The 22463-nt window shown below is 47.8% G+C and overlaps 1 protein-coding gene across 7 annotated transcripts in view; it reads left to right on the top strand.

Moving 5' to 3' along the window:
- Positions 1–1392: 1392 nt before the first annotated feature.
- The window catches only part of AP1B1 (adaptor related protein complex 1 subunit beta 1), a 61100-nt gene continuing 40029 nt past the window's right edge, over positions 1393–22463 (top strand). For 3 of the 7 annotated variants that reach the window (XM_030816056.1, XM_030816054.1, XM_030816055.1), the window contains exon 1: positions 1410–1566. The gene's annotated coding sequence lies outside the window, so the exon portion shown is untranslated. Of the gene's footprint in view, positions 1567–3191; positions 3300–22463 lie in introns of all 7 variants that reach the window. The other 4 variants (XM_003258046.4, XM_003258048.4, XM_030816053.1 and 1 more) reach the window with 3 other exon arrangements.

Below are 22463 nucleotides of genomic sequence, written 5' to 3'. Positions count from 1 at the left end.
CATGGTGAAACCCCCGCCTCTACTAAAAATACAAAAATTAGCCGGGCATGGTGGCGCATGCTTGTAATCCCAACTACTTGGGAGGCCCAGGCAGGAGAATCGCTTGAACCTGGGAGGCAGAGGTTGCAGTGAGCCAATATCACGACACTGCACTCCAGCCCAGGCAACAGAGCGAGATCCTGTCTCAAAACAAACAAACAAAATGATCTATCAAGTCTGGAAGAATATTCACCGAAATATTAAAAGTGATTGTCTTAGGTCAGTGGGATTGCAGATGGTTTTTTTCTTTCTTTTTTTTTTTTTTTGAGACGGAGTCTTGCTCTGTCACCCAGGCTGGAGTGCAGTGGTGTGATCTCGGCTCACTGCAAGCTCCGCCTCCCGGGTTCACACCATTCTCCTGCCTCAGCCTCCCGAGTAGCTGGGACTACAGGCGCTTGCCACCACGCCCGGCTAATATTTTGTGTTTTTAGTAGAGACAGGTTTCACCGTGTTAGCCAGGATGGTCTCGATCTCCTGACCTTGCGATCTGCCCGCCTCAGCCTCCCAAAGTGCTGGGATTACAGGTGTGAGCCACCACGCCCGGCCATTTTTTTTTTCTTTTTTTGAGACAGGATCTGGATCTGTCGCCCAGGCTGGAGTGCAGTGCTGCAATTATAGCTCACTGTAACCTCAACCTCCTGGGCTCAAGCTATTCTCCTGCCTCAGGCTCCCGAGTAGCTGGGACTACAGGTATAAGCCACTGTGTCTGGCTGAAGGTCACCTGTCTTAAGAATGGAAGGGTCCAAACTAGAGCTGTAAAACTAGTTTGGACACAGGGAAATCCCTCTGTAATCCCAGCACTTTGGGGAGCTGAGGCGGGAGGATCTCTTGGGTCCATGATTTCGAGACCAGCCTGAGCAATAAAGTGAGACTCTCTACAAAAAATAAATAAATAAGTAAATAATAAATAATTAGCCAGGCGTAGTGCTGCGCGCCTGTGGTCCCAGCTGCTTGGGAGGCTGAGGTGAGAGGATCACCTGAGCCCGGGAGGCGGAGGTTGCAGTGAGCCCAGATCTTCGAGCCACTGCACTCTAGCTTGGGCAACAGAGCAAGACCCTGTTTCAAACAAACAAAAAATGAGTGACCTTGAGCAAAACCCTGCCCCTCTTAGAACCTCAGATTTGCCGTCTTTACACAGAAGATGGACTTCAAAGTCCCTACGACCTTGCCCGGCCCCCTCACGCTGAATTACCTAGCGGGCTGGTTTCCCAGGGGCTCTGCGGGAGACTGCAGCATAGCAGCGCCGCGGCTGCCGAGCGGTTAATACAGTTGGGCTCCTCCCCTTTTCTTGCCCTGCCCCACGGGCACCACCCCCTCCAGGGTTGTACCCTTGACCCCGCCTTCAGGCCTTGCGTCCACCGGAAGTACCCGCGCGCGGGCAACTCACTTCCGCCCGGCAGGTGACAGCCGCGGGGCTCCGAGCCGCCGGCAGCCCGGACGCACCGGGAGAGCGAGACGTGGAGGCCGCGGACATTTTGGTGCCAAGCCGAACCGAGCCGTGGCGCCGGGAGCTGTTGGAACCTGAGGGTGAGGAAGCGGGGACCCGGGCGAGCCAGGAGAAGAAGTGGGGCGAGGAGTCAGGGGTCCTAGGTGAGGGGTTTGCGAGGTCAGAGGTCATGAAGAGGACGCGGCGCTGCAGGGGCGCAAGCGGCGTCCCCAGCCAGAGGAGGAGGAAGGGCTGAGGGTTCGTTCATTCATTCGCGTCCGCTTGGCCGCCGGCCTGTTCCTCGGCCACCCCAGAACCGCAGCACCTCCTGGGGCTTCCGCCCGGAGAGACAGGATTTAGGCCCCAAGGAATTCCCCACTGGCCGGAGGGAAAACTCTTCGGGCTCTGGTTTCCTCTTTCAGACTCACCCCATGGCCATCCTGAGGCCTCCTCGTTGTTCAGGGCGTTATCTCTTTGCCAAGGTTGAAAAAGAAGAAAGAAGAAAAAATTAGAAAACCGTCCCGTGCTGCTCGCCTCTGGCTAGGCACTGGCTTGGTCTTGTCTGTTGGAGCCTCTAAAACAAGTTAACTGAACGGGGACACCGGTGATAATGCTGCAAAATAACGAGGGAGATGCTTGCTAGTGGCTATCGAGTCCCTTCTGTGTACCGGGCACTGTGCTAAGCACTTTCCTTACAATGACATATTTAAACTTCATAGCAACCTTTGTGGGGATTAAATATCCCTATTTTATCGATGAGGACACTGAGGCACAGAGAGGTTAAATCCCGCATGTAAGGTCATTCGGGTAGTAGAGGCAAGGCCAGGTTTCCTGCCCAGGCTTTCAGAGACCTGCAAAGTACAGAGACAAAGGAAAGACTGGAGTAAGGTTGGGGTGTAGGGGATATTTAAGACTTTTAGCCAGACATGATGGCTCACGCCTGTAATCCCAGCACTTTGAGAAGCTGAGGCGGGTGGATCGTGAGGTCAGGGGTTCAAGACCAGCCTGACCAACATGGTGAAACCCTGTCTCCACTAAAAATACAAAAATTAGCCAGACGTGGTGGCGCACGCCTGTAATCTCAGCTACTTGGTAGGCTGAGGCAGGAGAATCGCTTGAACCCAGGAGGCGGAGGTTGCAGTGAGCCGAGATCGTGCCACTGCACTCCAGCTTGGGCCACAGAGTGAGACTCCGTCTCAAAAAAAAAAAAAGATTTTTTAGCTGCCGTTGTATTTATTTGGATTTATGTCACGATGTAGCCTTATTGCTTTTTATCTGATCTTCATAAGGGGCATTCGATTTACTTTCTTTAGGATAAAACAATCCTACAGGCTGTTGCTATTAGTGATACCTTTCAGGGCAAGAATCTAAGATTTTCCTGACTTTTGGAAACAGTGAGACACAAAACAGGCTATCCGTGAAAGCTATTTGAAGATTATTGAGAACTTCTCTTCAGAGTGGTTGAGCTGCATTCCTTTTGGTCTAAAAAGAGAGGAACCACGTGACCTCTAGGGGATCTTTTGGTCCTAGGCTCTGGAAGAAGGTACCCAGAAGAAGAATATTTGCCTTTCTGAGAAATATGCAGGCCCCATGGCTTCTTGCCAGAACAGAGCACATCTTACTTGGGAGGTGGTGAGATGGTTTGGTGGCTGGAGGACTAGGCTGTATGAATGAATCTTAAGCCTCATTCCATTGTGGATATTCACTTGCTTCAATTCTGCCTCAGTTTCCCTGACATCAACATGAGAAAGACCTGCCGCCTTCCTGTCTGCTCCTAGGGGTATGAACCTGTGAATGAACCCGTGAGGGCTTCCACGTGCTTCTGAAGAAAGCTGTATATAAATATTACTGTAATACCTTTTATTTTTAGCTGTATGATCTATTCTCCTAGTTCCATTGAATTCACAGAAACTTAATATTGTCACTTTATATTCCCATCCTTCCAAGGGAGGATTTGAGATGAAGCAACTTGTCACAGAGGGTAGGAACATGAGCAGAGCTGAGAGCATCTGGTTTTCTGTCCTGAGTTGAGCCCACCAGTCTCCTCTGACCTCTTAGAAACTGTCATGAGGAACAGCTTCAGTAGGTCTCAAAGAGTCAGATCCCTCAGAGATTGTGTGGAGATCATCTGTTGAGTGTAGGTCAGTGGAGGCTTCATCTTGAGCTGCTTCAGGAGCCCAGAGGTATGATGGAAAGATCACCTGACTCCCAGTCAGTCAGCCCTGGGTTCAACCCCAGCTCAGCAGCTTCCTGGCAGTGTGACCTGAACTGAACGGTTGACATAGGCTGGCCCTCCTTTATCTCAGTTCTAAAATAGTACTGGCCACCCTTTCTGACTCCTCTACCCCCGGTTTGTGTGAGGGTTAGATGGGAAAATCTGCGCAGGGCCTGTGATTTTTGGGTGCTTTGACTCTAGGCAGACTGATGCCTGCTGGGGGCCTGTGTCTGAGGAAGGCTGCCAGCCTTGGCTTCTGGAGCGTTACTTCCTTCTGCAAACAGAGACCTTAATGTACGCAGGACTTTTTCTACCCTTCTTGTTTCACTTCCTAAAAGTAGTTCAGAACAAGTTCAATTTGTTGGTCCTTCTGGCTTTGAGCTTGGGCTTGCATCTTTTTCTAGTTATCCTCTGAAACTCTTGCATGTCTTAACTACTCACTTCCCAGGAACTTCCCATGTCTGGCACCAAAGCCTGACGTGCTGACAGTAAGCAAACATGGCTTGGGTTTTGCACTTCGCTGTGTTTCTAAAGGTTGAGGTGACATCTGTGCCTTGCAGACATTTCTTTTTCTCAACAGGTCTTTTTGCCTAAGAGAGATCGTTGATCTTATCACAGCCCAGAAGTGATTTTTCTGTTCTTTATCTCTTCACATGGAGAGGAACAAATACTCCTGAGAAAAAATGTCAACAGAGCAGTTAGGGAATCCTTAAAGAAAATTCTGCTTGAAAATTCATCAGTGGCTCCTAGTTGCCCTCAGGCTAAAACTCGCATCCCTTAGCATGGCGTTCAAGGCCCTTTGGACTCTGACCCCTGCCTTAGCTCTCTTTTGTTATCTCTCCTGCTCCACACTCACCTTTTCCCAAGCTCCAGTCAACCTCAGCTGCTTGCTACTTCTGCAAGCCCCAACTCTTTTTCTTTTTTCAAGACAAGATCTTGGTTTGTTACCCAGACTGTAGTACAGTGGAGCTGTCATAGCTCACTGCAGGCTCCAACTCCAACTCCTGGGCTTGAACAGTCCTCCTGCCTCAGCCTCCCAAGTAGCTAGTACTACAGGCGGGTGCCACTGTGCCTGCCAAATTGTTTTTATTTTTTGTAGAGATGGAGTCTTGCTATGTTGCTCAGGCTGGTCTCAAACCCCTGGCCTCAAGCAGTCCTTCCGTCTGGGCCTCCCAAAGTGCTGGGATTACAGGTGTGAGCCACCACACCTGGCCTCCCAACTCTTTATACCTCTCTGTCTTTGCTTTGCGCCCTTCCCTCTGCCCGAACACCATGTCCCGCTTCCCCAACCTTACCTGCCTAGCTGGAGTGCTACTTGGTTCTTCCCATCTGATCATCACCCCTAGGTCTGAGCTAGATGCCCCTCCTTGATGTCCTGTGGCAAGGGTCACAGTGGATTGTGATTGTTATTTGGCTCTCTTCTAAGTAAATAGCTCTTTTTTTTTTTTTTTTTTTTCCAGACAGAGTCTCACTTTTTCGCCCATGCTGGAGTGCAGTGGCGCGATCTCGGCTCACTGCAACCTCCGCCCCCGGGTTCAAGCAATTCTCATGCCTTAGCCTCCAGAGTAGCTGGGATTACAGGTGCCTGCCACCATGTTTGGCTAATTTTTGTATTTTTAGTAGAGACGGGGTTTCACCATGTTGGCCAGGCTGGTCTTGAACTCCTGACCTCAAGTGACCCACCTCCCTTGGCCTCCCAAAGAACTGGGATTACAGGTTTGAGCCACCGTGCCTGGCCAGTAAATAGCTCTTAATCCTTGACGAAGACCTGCCTTAACTATGTCTCCAGCACCTAGTGAGGTGTCTGGTACATAGTTGGTGCTCAGCAGGTACTGAATGAGTGAATGAATGAATATTGCATTGAATTGTTAGGATTCCTTGACTCCTAAGGGGTTCAAAGCACTTTCTAGATTATCTCTTGTCCATCCTCATGTCACCTCATAGAGACCGGGAGAAATCTGATCAGTGCTGAGACTACTTTCAAACTACAGTTGGTACCACCAGACAGCCACCAGAGTGTTTCAGGGCTTCCAGAGACCTGGGAATCTGGTACGGAGCAGGGAAGTGGTAAACTCTCTCTCTCGGTAGTAGTAATAGTGGCTAACATTTATCAGGCATTTTGTGGGCCGGGCACTGCTAAGGGCTAGGTATGTATTGACTTGTTTTAGCCTCACAAACCCCTCAGGCATGTAACATTGTAGTTCCCATTTTACAGTTGTGCTGCAGTTGTGCCTGTTTGCTTTGTAGAGCCTGAGAGAGCCCCTGTCCTACCTGCTATGGCTGCCTTCACCTGCCCACTCCTTGTGTTTAGATTGTCCCGTCTTATATAGTGGAGCTGAGGAAGGACTTGGCTATGGCTCTACACTCCTATGCCTCATGCTCTCTGGGTCTTTAGCCTTGGACTTGACCTCTGACCTCCGTCAGGAAGGGAGGCTTCTCCTAGTTGTGGTATGAGTGTGGCCTAACTCTGGGTTGACCCCACAAGGCCCAGAGTTCATCAGTTACTGGGATGCCTTAGTCACTGATCCCCCAGGTTACCACCAGTTACCACAGTCCACCCTGTGGACTCGGAGCTGGAAGGTGGTAGGTTTGAAAGTCAGGTCTCAAAAGCTTTTTTTTTTTTTGAGATGGAGTCTGGAGTGCAGTGGCGTGATCTCGGCTCACCGCAAGCTCCGCCTCCCAGGTTCACGCCATTCTCCTGCTTCAGCCTCCTGAGTAGCTGGGATTACAGGCGCCCGCCACCACTCCCGGCTAATTTTTCTGTTTTTAGTAGAGACGGGGTTTCACCGTGTTAGCCAGGATGGTCTCGATCTCCTGACCTACCTTGTGATCCGCCCACCTCGGCCTCCCAGAGTGCTGGGATTACAGGCATGAGCCACTGCACCCGGCCCAGGTCTCAAAAGCTTTAAAACTGAACCTTCAGTGTTCATTTTTGGCATTTCAGTAGCTGAGTTCCGTAGAGGAACAGACTTGGGTGGCAGATCTTTTTTACCACACCCTCCTTACAGTTAGGATCTTAAGCCTATTGGGAGTGGAATAACACAATTTCAGTAGAGTCAGCCTTGGGTCTGCTGCTGTGGTGGTCTTCATTGCCCAATCTCCGAGTATTGGGTGGCTGGCTGCTGGGACACTGAGGACAGAGACTTCCTAAGTCCAGCATTCATTCAGTATTTATTGAGGCCTGCTAATGCCTGGTGCTGGCTTATGCTGATAGGTCAACAGGCCAGATATGGCTTCAGCTTCAGATAAGCCCTCTAGTTGCTTACTTCATTCTAATGGGAGAGAGAGACAAAGAAGTAGAGAAAAAAATGCAATGATTAGAAAAACCAATAAGCCACGAGGGAAACAAAAGGCATAGCATCCAGAGCTTGTTAAAATATAGGTCAGATGTCAGGACTCCTCTGCTCAAAACCCTCCAGTGGCTCCAGCTCACTCAGTAAAAGCCAGAGACCTCACGCTTGCTCATAAGGCCCTCCGCTGTCTCCTGTGACTTCCTGACCCACTGTTTCCTCATTGCTCACTCAGCCACATTCACTTCCCTTCTGTTCCTCAGACATGCCAGGCACATACTCACCTTTGCACTGGCGATCTCTTTTGCTTGGCAGGCTCTTCCACAGACAGTGTCACCTGTCACCTTCTCAAGGAGGCCTTCTATGGCCACCCTAGTTAAATTTTAACTTCCCTTCCTCCCCTCTCCCCTCCCTATCTTCCTTCCCTCCTCTTTTTTGCCTCCATAGTGTTTATCACTATCTAAGATGTTATGTATTTTACTCACTTATCTTGCTTACGGTCTCTTTCCCCCATTAGGATGTAAACTCCATATAGGGAAGGATTTTTGTCGGTTTCTTTCACTGCTGCATTCCCAACATGTAGAAGTGTTTCTGGTGCACGGAAGGTGCTCAAGAAATGTATGAATAAGAATACTGGGGGATGTGGACAGAGAAATACCTTCTTAAGGTTGTACATGCATGGCCAGGTGCTGTGGCTCATGCCTGTAATCCCAGCTACTTGGGAGGCTGAGGTCGGAGGATCATTTGAGGCCAGGAGTTCAAGACCAGCCTGGGTAATTTAGCGAGACTCCACAAAAAACTTGAAAAGATTAGCTGGGCATGGCACATGCCTGTAGTCCCAGCTACTCAGGAGGCTGAAGCAGGAGAATTGCTTGAGCCCAGTAGTTTGATGCTGCAGTGAGCTATGATCACACCACTGCACTCTAGCCTGGGTGACAGAGCAAGACTGTCTAACAAAAAACAAAACAAAAAAAAGATAGTACATGCAGGAAAGTTATTTTTTTTGTTTCTTTTTTTAAGCATCAGAGGTATCACGCTGGAAGGGAAGTTGTCTTTGAAATGAGATCATCTAAGCTGAGATTTGAAGGATAAATTGGAGCAGTTAGGAGAGGACAATCCAAGCAGAAGGATCAGCAAGGGTAGAGATAGTGAAGAGTTGGCTGTTAGAGGAACAAAGAAGGCATGTGGGCCTGGAGGCAAGGACCTGGTGCTTCTATCCTGTGCCAGAGCCCCCCACCTTCTGCAGCTCTGTCACTCTGAGCTGATACCTATGGGAGCAGGTGAGAGTGACTTGGCCTCACTGAACATTTCTCCCACTGGAGATGTTGCCACCTGATCTTCTACCCTTGCCCTTTCTTCTCTCTTTCATAATTTACCCACTTAGCTTCCATTTATTGGCTGTAAACGTGCTAGGGGTCTGGCATGTTCAATTTCAGTATAGTTAGAATAGCTTGACAATCAGAGCAGATGTATCTCTGATCCTGGATAACCCAGTGAATGGAACATGGAGAAGCTGCTCTAGCAGAGGTTGGTTTACAAAACATGAAATTTGCCCAAGAAGAGAGTTGAGCACTGGTCATTCAGGTATTTATTGAACACCTGTTTGCCAGGTACCGGCCTAAGAGTCAGGAATACGATAGTGAACACAGTGGACAAAATCCTTACCCCCATTTATATTACGGAATTTATAGGGGGAGAAAAAATAGACAACGTAAGTATATTTTACAGTGTGTAGGTAATAGGTAATAAGTACTTCGAAGGAAAAAGGGCAAAGAGGGTTAGGAAGTGGTGGGGATTATGGGGGAGGGGTATACAATTTTAAATAAAATGGTCAAAGAAGGCCTCAATGAGAAGATGACATTTGAGCCAAGACCTAAAGAGGTGAGGGACTGAGCCATGAGGCTGTCTGGAGAAAGAGCTTTCCTGGCAAAGTGAATAGCACAGGCAAAGGCCCTGGAGCGGATGCGTGTTGTGTTCAAGGATCAGTAAACAGGCCTGTGCGGCTGGAGCTGAGGGAATGATGGGGAGAAGAGTTCAAAGGGTGCACGCGTGAGAGAGAAGGGGCATGCATCTCTTACAGGGCCTGTGGGCTATGAGGCCATGGTAGGGACTTTGGCTTTTACTATGAGTAAGACAGAGAACCGTTGGAAGACGTTGAGCAGAGGGGTGCTACTGTCTGACTTAGACTGTAAGAGGATCATCCTGGCTGTTGCTGAGATGGGGTGTCAGCAAAGCAGTGTGGGAGCAGCTTTGTTAGCACTCTCAATGGAAGGTGATGCTGGCTTGGAGCTGGGGGGTAGTGATGGAGCTAGTGAGAAGCTGCTCATGGATTCTAGATTCATTTTGAAGGTTGGAATCCAATAGGATTTGCCGATAAAGGAGAGTATGTTGTTAAGGGTGACTCAGGTTTTTAGCCTGAGGCCCTCTTAAAGATGGTGCTGGCAGGAACTAGATGATGTAGACTGCAGGGTGAGCCAGTTGGGGAAAGGAAGGAAGCAGGAGGTCAGTTTTTATCACATTGTTTGAGCTGCCTGCTAGCCATCTCCACAGTAATGTGGAGATGTCAGTTACACAGTTTGGACATGTGTGCCGGGGGTTCTGGGGAGAGGTTGGGCTATGTGGATGGTATGTAAAGCTGTGATACCAGATGATCCACCAAAGAGGCAAAATAGCATAGATGGGGAGGAGAAGAGGTACCAGGCCTGAGCCCTGGGGCACACAGTGTTGAAGGAGAAGGAGAGGAACAAGCAAAGGAGACTGAGAAGGCGCAGACAGTGGCGTAGGAGGGCAGGCAGAGAGCATGGCATCCTAGCATTTGAGGGAAGACAGGTTTTCGGGGAGGAGGGAGTGATCAGTAGTGTCAAATGCTTATCAGCATGAGACTTGTCATTTGACATGACCATTGTGTCTTCTGCTGGCAGGACCCAACACACCTGGCATCCAGGGCCATTTCTGAATCTCATTCTTCCTTCCCTAGCCTTGTCTGCTCCTTTCCCTTCCAAGTCCTTTCCTGCAGCCAGGCAGGGGGGCTCACAGACTTCTTGTTTTGGCCTTAGGTAAATCACTCATCTCTCAGTGTCTCTAATTCCTTGTTTTTTAAGTGAATTACCCTGAGAATTAAATGAGAAGGGTTGTAAATCACTTAGCAAGAAGCTGTTCCCCAGCTAGTGTTGATTTAATTGTTGTCAGTTCCCTCCATTGTCACATTGGCAATTTCGTGGTGCGTCTCTGTGCCACCTCCACTCTTGCCTCTCTAAATCTGACCTGTCTTTCCATGTCAGCCAAGCCCCTCTTCATCTAACAGAACTTCCCTTGCTGCTCCACCTGTCTCAGAACCCTACTCCTCTGGAGGCATGATCACTCTGCTGTTCCCCTGCAGTCCTTTACCTGGCCTCTAAATCTGTAAGAGCTCAGTGAGAAAAGACTGTCCTTTGTTTACTGTGTGCATGCTTCCGTGTGGGGCACAGTTCCAGGCATGGAGCGGATGGTGCGCTACACTGTTAATTTGACAGATCTTCAGAAAGTGTTCCCATTACATAGACGGGAAAACCGAGATCACACAAAGCCTTGTTCTGTAGTCCCTGGCCTCTTTCTCCTCATCTCGATTAATTTAAGTATTGTTCAGAAGAAGCCTTACTTACTTTATTTTCAAGTCCAGAGGAACTTTTCTTTTTCTTTTTTTAAGATGGAGTCTTGCTGTGTCACCCAGGCCGGAGTGCAGTGGTGCGATTTCAGGTTCAAGCGATTCTCCTGCCTGAGACTCCTGAATAGTTGGGACTATAGGTGCTAGCCACCATGTCCAGCTAATTTTTGTATTGTTAGTAGAGATGGGTTTCGCCATGTTGGCCAAGCTGGTCTCGAACTCTTGACCTCAAGTGATCTGCCCGCCTCGGTCTCCTAAAGTGCTAGGATTACAGGCATGAGCCACCGCACCCACCACTTTTTTTTCTTCACAGCAGATCTTTCCACACACTACTGCTTATAGATCAGTTCAGAAGTGGTACCTGATTCTTGAATGGAGTTCTAAAGACTCAAAGCCAATATAAGAATGTTTGCATGTGACATTTGTCTGCCTTTAGTTCCTTTTCATTCTGAAGTCTTTAATTGCTAGTGGGCCTCAGGAAATTGACTTTTTTTTTTTTTTTGAGACGGAGTCTTGCTCTGTTGCCCAGGCTGGAGTGCAGTGGCGCGATCTCGGCTCACTGCAAGCTCCGTCTCCCGGGTTCACGCCATTCTCCTGCCTCAGCCTCCCCGAGTAGCTGGGACTACAGGCACCCACCACCATGCCTGGCTAATTTTTTGTGTTTTTAGCAGAGATGGGGTTTCATCGTGTTAGCCAGGTTGGTCTCGATCTCCTGACCTCATGATCCGCCCGCCTCGGCTTCCCAAAGTGCTGGGATTACAGGCATGAGCCACCGCACCCAGCCTAACTTTTTTCTTTTTTTTTTTGAGACAAGATCTCTCTCTGTTGCCCAGGCTGGAGTACAGTGTCACATTCACAGCTCACTGCAGCCTCAACCTCCCAGGCTCAAGCAATCTTCCCACCTCAGGCTCCTGAGTAGCTGGTACTACAGATGTGTGCCACCACACCTGGCTAATTGTTGTATTTTTGTAGAGATGGGGTTTCGCCATGTTGCCCGGGCTGGTCTCGAACTCCTGCGCTCAAGAGATCTGCCTGCCTCGGCCTCACAAAGTGCTGGGATTACAGGTGTGGGTCACCGTGCCCAGCCAGGAGATTGATTTTGACTAATCAGTTTTCATCCAAATCCCGGGAGGCCTGTTACTTCGCAAGCGCATCCAGACAGGCTTTCACTAGGCACATGGCCAAACTTGACGTTCCCTGTTGTCCAAACTGGATGGGCTGGCCCTAAAATAACCTGTAATTCAACATCTGAGGGACTCTGCAGGGATGTGTGGCAACCCATTTCACATACTCTTTAGCCTAGAGCATGTATGTTTCTGCCAGGGCTTCATTCAGAGAGGAGCAGTTAGTTGCCTTGCTGGACAGAGGAGGACATGTGTGACCTTATTAGGGGGCAGCGGTGGAGAGTGCTGGCACTGCCATTTTCTAGCTGTGTAACTCCAAACAAATGCCTTGACCTCCCTGGTACTTCAATTTCCTCACCTATAAACTTGTGATAATATTAAAACCTTCATGGATTATCGTGAAGACTAACTTTTTTTTTTTTTTTTTTTTGAGACGGAGTCTCGTACTGTCACCCAGGCTGGAGTGCAGTGGCACCATCTTGGCTCACTGCAACCTCCGCCTCCCAGGTTCAAGTGATTCTCCTTGCCTCAGCCTCCAGAGTAGCTGTGATTACAGGCGCCCGCCACCATGCCTGGCTAATTTTTTTGTATTTTTAGTAGAGACGGGTTTCACTACGTTGACCAGGCTGGTCTCAAACTCCTGACCTCATGATCTGCCAGCCTCGGCCTCCCGAAGTGCTGGGATTACAGACGTGAACCACCACGCCCTGCCATGAGGACTAACTTTAAAGCTCTTTACATAGTGTCTGTCACATCTTGCACATCCATTTACCATTACTACTACCACTGCCACCTTTGTTCCACATTTCATGCTGAGCCTAAAGAACACAGATTATTTTCTCATAGTTATTGAACTGACTTGAAAGAGCCTGTCTGAGTTCGGTAACCAGGTTTTCTCAGAGAGAAAGTCTGAAATCTGGTTTTTCTACTGCTGACTCACCTTTTAGTCTTCCAGCTGGCCTTACCTGTTTCCCCGTCTGTAAAGTGAACTTAAGTATTTACCTATAAGGACCTTTTTCCTTTTTTTTTTTTTTTTGAGTCAGGGTCTCACTCTGTCACCCAGGCTGGAGTGCAGTGGCATGATCTCGGCTCACTGCAACCCCCGCCTCCCAGGTTCAAGCGATTCTTCCACCTCAGCCTCCCGAGTAGCTGGGATTACAGGCACCTGCCACTACACCCAGCTGATTTTTGTATTTTCAGTAGAGACAGGGTTTCACCATGTTGGCCAGGCTGGTCTCAATCTCCTGACCTCAAGTGATCCTCCCACCTCGGCTCTCCCAAAGTGTTGGATTATGGACATAAGCCAGTGTGCCCAGCCCCTTTTCCTTTTTAAAAGGAGATTGTCAGACAAATGAGGAGTGGTGAATAGCATCATCATCTCTAACGAACTCTAAGCTTTGTGGGAGCAGGTACGCAGTCCAGGGCATGGCACAGAGTAGAGGAATACTTGTCAAATGAATTAACTTCTGCCCTTGAAGCAGAACCAAAGCAGCAAAACACATGGAATGAACAAAGTTTGGCCTTTCTGCTCCAAATGAAGAAGAAACAGTGGCATCACCCCAGCCCCTTTTTTTCACTCTTCCCTAACTTCCTCTTGACTGTCCATGAGCTAACAGGTTCTATGGAGCAGGTTTCTGACAGCTATTCATTCGTTAGGGAAGTGTTTAACAGTGGCAGTTCCAGTACCAAAGTTGGAAGCCACCAACATAGACCTTCAGAGATCAGTTTTCCCTGCCTGAATGTCCCTGAGTTCAGAGATAGGAGATGCAACTGTATCTGACCTTGTGAAACGTCTCTTTCCCCTTTTCCTTTCCTAAAGCTTTTTCTCTGGCTCATCTCACCACACTGATGGTCTCCTTCATTAATTCACTGAGTGCCAAGAGTGTGCAGTGCCTTGTGCTGCCACCACCAACTTCACACTTCCCATCTGATTGAAGAGCATGGACTGCTCTGACATGAATCACTGCCCAGAGGCTAGAAAAGGCCTTCCCCTGATATTGGCTGGCCATTTGGAGAAATTAAAACACTCTGTTGTTTGGCTTCTTACTGTTTTCCTTCCTACTGAAGACCTAATGGGGTTTGCTGGCCTTGGCTGCATTCTGAATTTGTTCTCCTTTTTTCCCTTTGGAAACATCTTATGTCATGCTCTTAGAATGATCATACTCTACTTCCTTGTGTTTGACACCTGAGAAGAACACTCGTTGGTAGGGAAATGAGCCCCTCATCCAGCAGAGAATCATAGAATGTGAGATGTGGGAGAGACTTGTCATTCAGTAGACTGGTTTTCAAGCTTTGCTCCATAGAACCACGGGATGTCTGAAGGGCCCTGGTGAGGACGGGGAGAGGTAGGCATAGTGAAATGAGCCAGGCTCTAGGCCTCCCACCCTTCTTTCTGCCAGAAACAGTTCCACTTTTATCTGTTTGAAATGGTTTAAGAGTAGAGAGGGACTTGAGCCATTGATTAATCATATTCTTTTGTTTGACATTTGGAGAAAGGCAGGCCCAGAGATGGGGGGAGTTGCCCAGGGTCACACAGCTGTTGGTAGTAGGGCCAGATTTCCCGGCAGCCATCTTGACATTGCATCAGCCTTGCCATGTTAACTGCAAAGCCTTATGTTCCTAGTCTGGTCTGCCCAGTTATCACTGTCTGGCACTTGTCACTGCTCTCTCATCTTAATCTGTTTTGGGCCCTTGGTTTTGTAGCTTCTCTGGGAAACTGTCTTTTCATTCATTTTGCCAGCAAACATTTGGTGAGCTCCTAGAATGTGCCAGGCATCGTGGCAGTCACTGGGTTGACAGCATTCAACAGGACAGATCCCAAATTAGGGGAGGAAGTCTTTGGGGAAATCTGAGATGCCTTTTTTTTTTTTTTTTTTTGTGATGGAGTCTCACTCTGTCACCCAGGCTGGAGTGCAATGGCACAGTCTCAGCTCACTACAACCTCTGCCTCCCAGGTTCAAGCAATTCTCCTGCCTCAGCCTCCCGAGTAACTGGGACTACAGGCGTGTGCCACCACACCCGGCTAATTTTTTTGTATTTTTAGTAGAGATGGGGTTTCACTATGGTGGCCAGGCTGGTCTCGAACTCCTGACCTCATGATCCACCTGCCTCGGCCTCCCAAAGTGTTGGGATCACAGGCATGAGCCACCGCGCCCGGCCAGAACTGCCTCATTCTTTTGCATGGATGCATAGTATTCCATATGTCCATATGCTGTGCTATCATTTTATTTATTTATAGAATTGGGGTCTTACTGTGTTGCCCAGGCTGGCCTCAAACTCCTGGGCTCGAACTATCCTCGCCACTCAGCCTCCTGAGTAGCTGGAGCCACAGATGTGCCCAGCTCTACTGTGCTGTCATTTTTTAAAACAATCCTGTGGATGGACATTTATAATATTTTGCTATTAGAAAGGATGTTGCATGAATAATTTTGTATCTACGTAGTTTTCCACATGTAAAGTCCTAGAAGCAGAATTACTGGGTCAACGGGTAAGGACCTTTGCAATTTTAATGGCTGTTACCAATTTGCTTCAGAGGTTGTAGCGTTTCAGACTGTCACTAGCCTCAAATGAGGACGCCTGTTTACCTATGTCAGCTCCAACATGGGGTGTTATTAGACTCTTGGCTCTTTATCAGTTCAGCAGCTGACAGGTGATATTTCACCATAGTTTCAGTTTCTGTGTCTCTTAGAAATAAGCTTGAACCATTATATTAATTCACTTTCTGTGAACTGTCCACATCCTCTACCATTCTCCTATTTGTAGTCACTTTTTATATAGGAAAATAGGCCTTGTCTGCAATGTGATGCAAATGCTTGTGAGTATGTTTATCATACGGCTTTTGGCTTTTTATTATGTTTTTGGCCATGCAGGAAAACTCATATGGAATTGAATTCATGGTTAAGATTTCCAGATTTGATGTCACACTCCAAAGACTTTATTTCCTCTGGATGCAATGTTTCATTCTTCCTTTCTTCTCCAGATTTGAGTTTTATTTTGTTATTTTTTTTAAAAACAAAATTTTTTTTTAGACGGAGTCTTGCTCTGTTGCCCAGGCTGGAGTGCAGTGGCGCCGATCTCGGCTTACTGCAACCTCTGCCTCCGGGGTTCAAGCGATTCTCCCACCTCAGCCTCCCAAGTAGCTGTGATTACAGGCATGCAGCACCACCATGCCCGGCTAATTTTTGTATTTTTAGTAGAGATGGGGTTTTGCCATGTTGGCCAGGCTGGTCTTGAACTCCTGACCTCAGGTGATCCGCCCTCCTCGGCCTCCCAAAGTGCTGCTGGGATTACAGGTGTGAGCCACTGTGCCCTGCCTTTTTTTTTTTTTTTTGAGACCGAGTCTTGCTCTGTCGCCCAGGCTGGAGTGCAGTGGTGCCATCTCAGCTTGCTGCAACTTCTGCCTCCTAGTTTCAAGTGATTCTTGTGCCTCAGCCTCCTGTGTAGCTGGGATTACAGGCGCCCACCACCAGGCCCAGCTAATTTTTGTATTTTTAGTAGAGACGGGTTTCACCATGTTAGCTAGGCTGGTCTCGAACTCCTGGCCGCAGGTGATCCACCCACCTTGGCCTCCGAAAGTGCTGGGATTACAGGCCGCCGCGCCCAGCACATTTTTGAAAATGTCTGTTTAATTTACACCAAGTGACATGCTTGGCTCTTATACGTGTACAGTGTGTCCAGTATCTGAATCAGGATGCAGATCATTTCGCTTACTGCAGGGGCCCTTCATGCCCACTTTCAGTCCTTCCCACCCAGAAGCATCCACTGACCTGACTGATATCACCATAGCTTAGGTTTGCCTCTTAGAGCTTTGTACACATGAAATCTTGTGATATTTATGATGTTTACATTTTTTCTTGTCAACATGCTTTCATTCTCACATTAGCCCTTGTCAGAAGAAATATGTGAAATACACAGAGTAGCAGGTACAGCAGTCCCTGCCCACCCTCTTTTTTTCTCTTTTTGAGACACAGTCTCACTCTGTCACCCAGGCTGGAGTGCAGTAGTGTGATCTTGGCTCACTGCAACCTCCCGCCTCCCAGGCTCAAGCAGTCCTCCCACCTCCGCCTCCTGAGTAGCTGGGACTACAGGTGTGCACCACCATGCTAATTTGGTAGAGACGGGATTTCACCATGTTGCCCAAGCCAGTCTCGAACTCCTGGCCTCAAGCAGTCTGTCTGCCTTGGCCTCCCAAGGTGCTGAGATTCACAGGTGTGACCCACAACACCCGGCTTGATCTCCCCATTTTAAAGAGGGAAATTGAATTATGGAGATGAAGTAGACTCAGTTCAGCATACTTTCCTTTTAAAGGTTGTCACCAATTTTGAGACCTTGGAGAAAAATTGAAATACTATACTCAGTACCCATTTTCTTATGTTTTTATTTTTTTCGTTCTCAAAGGAGGTGATTTTCTTATGTTTTAAAAATAGATTTAAATTCATTTTATTAGCTTAAAACACAGATAGTCTATATTTCTTGTTCCTAAAATTATATTTAGATATATGAAGACAAAATTTGAAAAATATTGAGAACTCTTTTTCCTTTAAGCCTAACCCTAACTTCAGCAGCTAAAAACCAAAGTCTTTAGATGGAAATGTTTTTTCTTCTTCCCTTTTTTTCCTTAGGACCTAGGACCTCATTTTCCCTCTCTTAGATCATGTTACATCTTTGTCCCTGGACACTGTTTCCAAAAGTCTCACCAAGGGCTTACTTATACATCTAGAAAACATAAGAGAGAAAACTACTATATTTTAGGCTTTATTGCTCAGTTCCTTTTCTTTTCTTTTTTTTTTTTTTTTTGAGATGGAGTTTCGTTCTTGTTGCCCAGGCTGGAGTGCAATGCTGCGATCTCACCTCACTGCAACCTCTGCCTCCCGGGTTCAAGTGATTCTCCTGCCTCAGCCTCCTGAGTAGCTGGGATTACAGGTGCCCGCCAGCATGCCCAGCTAATTTTTTGTATTTTTAGTAGAGACGGGGTTTCACCATGTTGGCTAGGCTGGTCTCGAACTCCTGACCTCAGGTGATCTGCCCACCTGGACCTCCCAAACTGCTTGGATTACAGGCGTGAGCCACCATGCCCAGGCTCAGTTCCCTTTCTTTAATTCTAAAAAATGAAGTTAACCAGAACTGGTTCTGGGATGTGACATCAAAGTCATAATCTTTCCAATGTGGGTGTGAGAAATATTAAGAGGGGACAGCCACACTGGCTCCTCAAGGGTGAAACCAATTGTTCCAGGTATGCCCCTCTTTTAATTTTGACCATGCCCATCCCCTTGAGGCATTCCTAGGCCTGTAAATGCTGAAATTGAGGGAGAACCCAGCCCAGAATGCTGTCTCCTTAGCAAAAGTGACTCATTATACTGGCCAGAGCAGTTTCTGAATCAAAAATTCTCTGTAATTACTACTTTAAAAAATGTGCCCTGACACTTTCAAAGATGGAATCCAAACCCTAAGCTTTTTCTTGCCTAAATTTGCTGCCTGCTTTCTTTTTTTTTTTTTTTTTTTTTTTTTTTTTTTTTTTTTTGAGACGGAGTCTCACTCTGTCGCCCAGGCTGGAGTGCAGTGGCGCAATCTCTGCTCACTGCAAGCTCCACCTCCGGGTTCACGCTTCTCCTGCCTCAGCCTCCCGAGTAGCTTGGACTACAGGCACGTGCCACCACGCCCGGCTAATTTTTTTTATTTTTCGTAGAGACGGGGTTTCACCATGTTAGCCAGGATGGTCTCGATCTCCTGACCTCGTGATCCGCCCACCACGGCCTCCCAAAGTGCTGGGATTACAGGCATGAGCCACCGCGCCCAGCCGCTGCCTGCTTTCAAATATGGTTCGTGTACCCGATCAGATTCATCAGAGAACAAGGTCTCAGCCCCTTTGGCTTCTATGGGGTAGGGATACAGTGCATGATAACAGCCGAGCAGGTGCCAGGAAAAGCACCAGTCTTTTCTCATGGCATCTATGAGTCTGAGCCCCATTAGCACTGAACTGTAGGGTTTTTTCCATTCCTGCAGAGAGAATGAGAAATCTCTCTTGCACTGATATCCAAGAGGCAACTGCAAGACCAGGTACCAGCATTAGGTGTTCACAATGGAGAAAGGACACGAGGAGATAGCTGCCCTCAGTACATCACTAAGCTGTAGGTAGGGAATCATTCATGGTGAAGTGAGATGTTTTGTTTTGTTTTGTTATCTGTGTTTTGGGGTGGCTTTCCAAAGCGTTTCACTTTTCTCCGTATCCCCTCCCTTCTCTACTTTAATTTCCTGCATATGAAACAACTTCAGAGGGATACATTTCTACATCATCAGTCCCATTGGGCCCTCTGCAGAGGGATATGTGAAACAGATACTGCAGAAAAAAAGCTGCAGCCAGCACCAGTGCACTGAGTGGCAGTTAAGTTTGTGAGTAGTTGCTTAGCACCTATAAAAGGAAGACTGTCACGGAAAGCTCAGCGCTGTTGGGGTATCTGCAGCTGGGCTTTGACCAGCTACCCTGCAGGTCTGTCACTTCTTTTTAAATCCCGAGAAAGAGAGGCTTTCTCACCCATTTCTCTTGGTCAGTTGCATACAGCACTGATCTGTCATCAGCAGGTTGTGTCCTGGGAATTTAGGGCCCTCCGACGTTGTGTTGGGCCTGCAGGGGAGGGGAAAGGCTCTGACAGCTTTTTCTTCTGGAGAGGCAAGAAATTCCCAGCAGCTCTCAGGTTAGTTATCTAAGGTATTTTGTTTCTTTTATTCACTTTTCTTTCTTTTTTTTTTTTTTTTTGAGACTGAGTGTCACTCTGTCGCCCGGGCTGGAGTGCAGTGGCATGATCTCAGCTCACTGCAGTCTCCACCTCCTGAGTTCAAGCAATTCTCCTGCCTCAGCCTTCCGGGTAGCTGAGACTACAGGCACATGCCACCACGCCCAACTAATTTTTTCTATTTTAGTAGAGACGGGGTTTCACCATGTTGCCCAGGCTGGTCTCAAACTCCTGAGCTCAGGCAATCTGCCCACATCAGCCTCCCAAAGTGCTAGGATTACAGGCATGAGCCACCATGCCCGGCCACTTTTGTTTCTTTCTAGATTTAATGTTGGAATGGTTTCTGTGTTCTTCCTGTGTTTCTTTGTGGCTTGTGAGTTTTAGCCCCTTTTGCCTTCAGTTATCCCTCTTACACTCAACCTTGAGAAATGATATTCTCTTATTATTTTGAATACTTTTGGCAGTTACGCTCTCAAGTCTGTGACTTCTGGAACCATGCAGATCTTTATTGTAAGACAGAAATCCCATTATCTGATTTACCTGCTCATTTTCAGAGTTCCCCAAAGAACCCCTAGGTTGGTGGGGTTTCTTTGAGAAAATGGCTTTATGTGTGTGAAAAAAAAAATCATTTTTAATGTCAGTAAATTCCTGTTGGAAACAAATGCTAACTAGTTATGTAACAGGGCTGCCAGAGAGCAGGCTGAGGCTCCCTGGGATTTTCAGTGGCCCCTTTTCATTTCTTTCAACAACTATCAATTGAATACTTGCTATGTGCCGGGCCTGGGCCAGGCATGAAAGAGGAGGGCGAACGGGAGCTGTGAGCCTGGCGCATGCGGGGCCTTCCTTTGTGGATCTGTCTACAGCCCTGACTCATGCTGGGAGGACCAGCAAGTTAGAGTCCCCACTGTAGGACTTGCAACATCAGACGCAGTGGGCTCTTCTGCTCCTTCCCGCAGCTCCCATAGAAAAGTGCCATCCTTCCTTTTCAACTTTGCAAAGCAAAAGGGAAGTAGAATTGTGCCTTTTTTATACTGTTTTGTCAGTGAAGCCTTTATTCCTTTATTCCTACAGGATCCACAAAGGATTTAAGGTGACCCCAAGACAGTATGGTATTTGTTTCCCATCGATTACTGAAACAAAATCTATGGGTGTCTCTCGGTTGGGAGGCTTGCTCAGTGCCATCCTGCCATAAATACAAGCTTAATTTGGAAAAATCCAATTGGGCTGGAGAGGAGGTGCTGTGTTGGCTCGGTTTCCAGAGACTGTGAAATGACTCCTGATCCCTCACATCCGTTGCACTAGTAACTTTCATCTCGCCCCCGTATAGTAACGACTTGAGAGGAGATATTTGTTTGAGTCCCTTCCATAGATGCAACAAAAGAGACAAAGTGAAGTGGGTTTTCTCCATTCAAATGTCTATTTCTTGGAGTTGTGTGGTTTTCTGTACCACGTAAAACTACAGGTAGGATTGGAAGGCTGTACTTGAAAGTCTCAATGTGGTTTTTTTTTTTTTTTTGTGGGGGTGGGGCGGGGAGACAGAGTCTTGCTCTGTCACCACGCTGGAGTGCTGTGGCACAGTCTCAGCTCACTGCAACTTCTGCCTCCTGGGTTCAAGTGCTTCTTGTGCCGCTCAGCCTCCCAAGTAGATGGGACTACAGGTGTGCACCACTGCGTCCGGCCTCAATTTTTTTTATTTTGACTGAATCCTTAGCCACTATCAGGGAACTGTCCTCTTTGTCAGAAGGGGGAAGCAGAATTCCATCATTGATAGAGCATAGGAACTAAGCTCAGGTAGACCTGAGATGGTCTCCCAGCTCAGCCACTTACAGGCCATTTGACCTTGGGCAAGTTATGTAACATCCCTGAGTCCGTTTCATCATCTGTAAAATGTGATTCAAAGCAGTTACATTATTGACAAGATTAAGGGAGATAATGTGGGCGAAGCCCCTGCCTTTAATAGGGGCTCGGTAAATGATAGATTCTTAATAAATGTATCTAGGGTATCTTGGTTCCTGTGTAACTTCTTTTCTTTCATCTGTTGCCCAGAAGAACTACTGAGGTACATAGTAGATGCTCAGTAAATTTTTGTTAAGTGAATTTTTGTTAAAAGAATAGCGGAGCTTCGGTACTTTCTTTGTCCTATTGTCTTTTTTTTTGTTGTTCTGAGACAGAGCAAGACTCTGTCTCCCAGGCTGCAGTGCAGTGGTGCGGTCTCAGCTTACTGCAGCCTCAGTCTCTCGGGTTCCAGTGATTCTCCCGCCTCACCCTCCCAAGTAACTGAGATTACAGGCATGCCCCACCACGCCTGGCTAATTTTTTGTATTTTTAGTAGAGATGGTTTTTACCATGTTGGCCAGGCTGGTTTCAAACTCCTGACCTCAGGTGATCCACCCACCTCAGCCTCCCAAAGTGCTGGGATTACAGGCATGAGCTGTGGTGCCCGGCCCCTATTGTCTTACAATAATACTTCACGCTGTGAGCTTTGCTCTAGGAGATGTCCTGAGAGAGCCTTTAAGAAAACTGGCCAGGGCCGGGCACAGTGGCTCAAGCCTGTAATCCTAGCACTTTGGGAGGCCGAGGCGGGTGGATCACGAGGTCAGGAGATGGAGACCATCCTGGCTAACAGGGCGAAACCCCGTCTCTACTAAATATACAAAAAATTAGCAGGGCGTTGTGGCGGGCACCTGTAGTCCCAGCTACTTGGGAGGCTGAGGCAGGAGAATGGCGTGAACCCAGGGGGCGAAGCTTGCAGTGAGCGGAGATCCCGCCACTGCACTCCAGCCTGGGGGACAGAGCGAGACTCCGTCTCAAAACAAAAAAAAAAAAAAAAGAAAACTGGCCAGGTAGATTTGGGAACTGCTGTAGAGTACAGATTCTAGCCCTTTCCAGCTATGAGTCATGCATGTTACTATTTTAGCAGCTTAGAAAAGTTGTGGGGAGAAGAAGTCTCCCTAGCCTTTTAAGCTTGGTATTTTCTAATCTCATTTGACTGTACA

This window comes from Nomascus leucogenys, chromosome 7b, assembly GCF_006542625.1.
Source record: "Nomascus leucogenys isolate Asia chromosome 7b, Asia_NLE_v1, whole genome shotgun sequence".
Classification (NCBI taxonomy): Eukaryota; Metazoa; Chordata; class Mammalia; order Primates; family Hylobatidae; genus Nomascus; species Nomascus leucogenys.
This window is presented reverse-complemented; position numbering and strand designations above follow the sequence as displayed.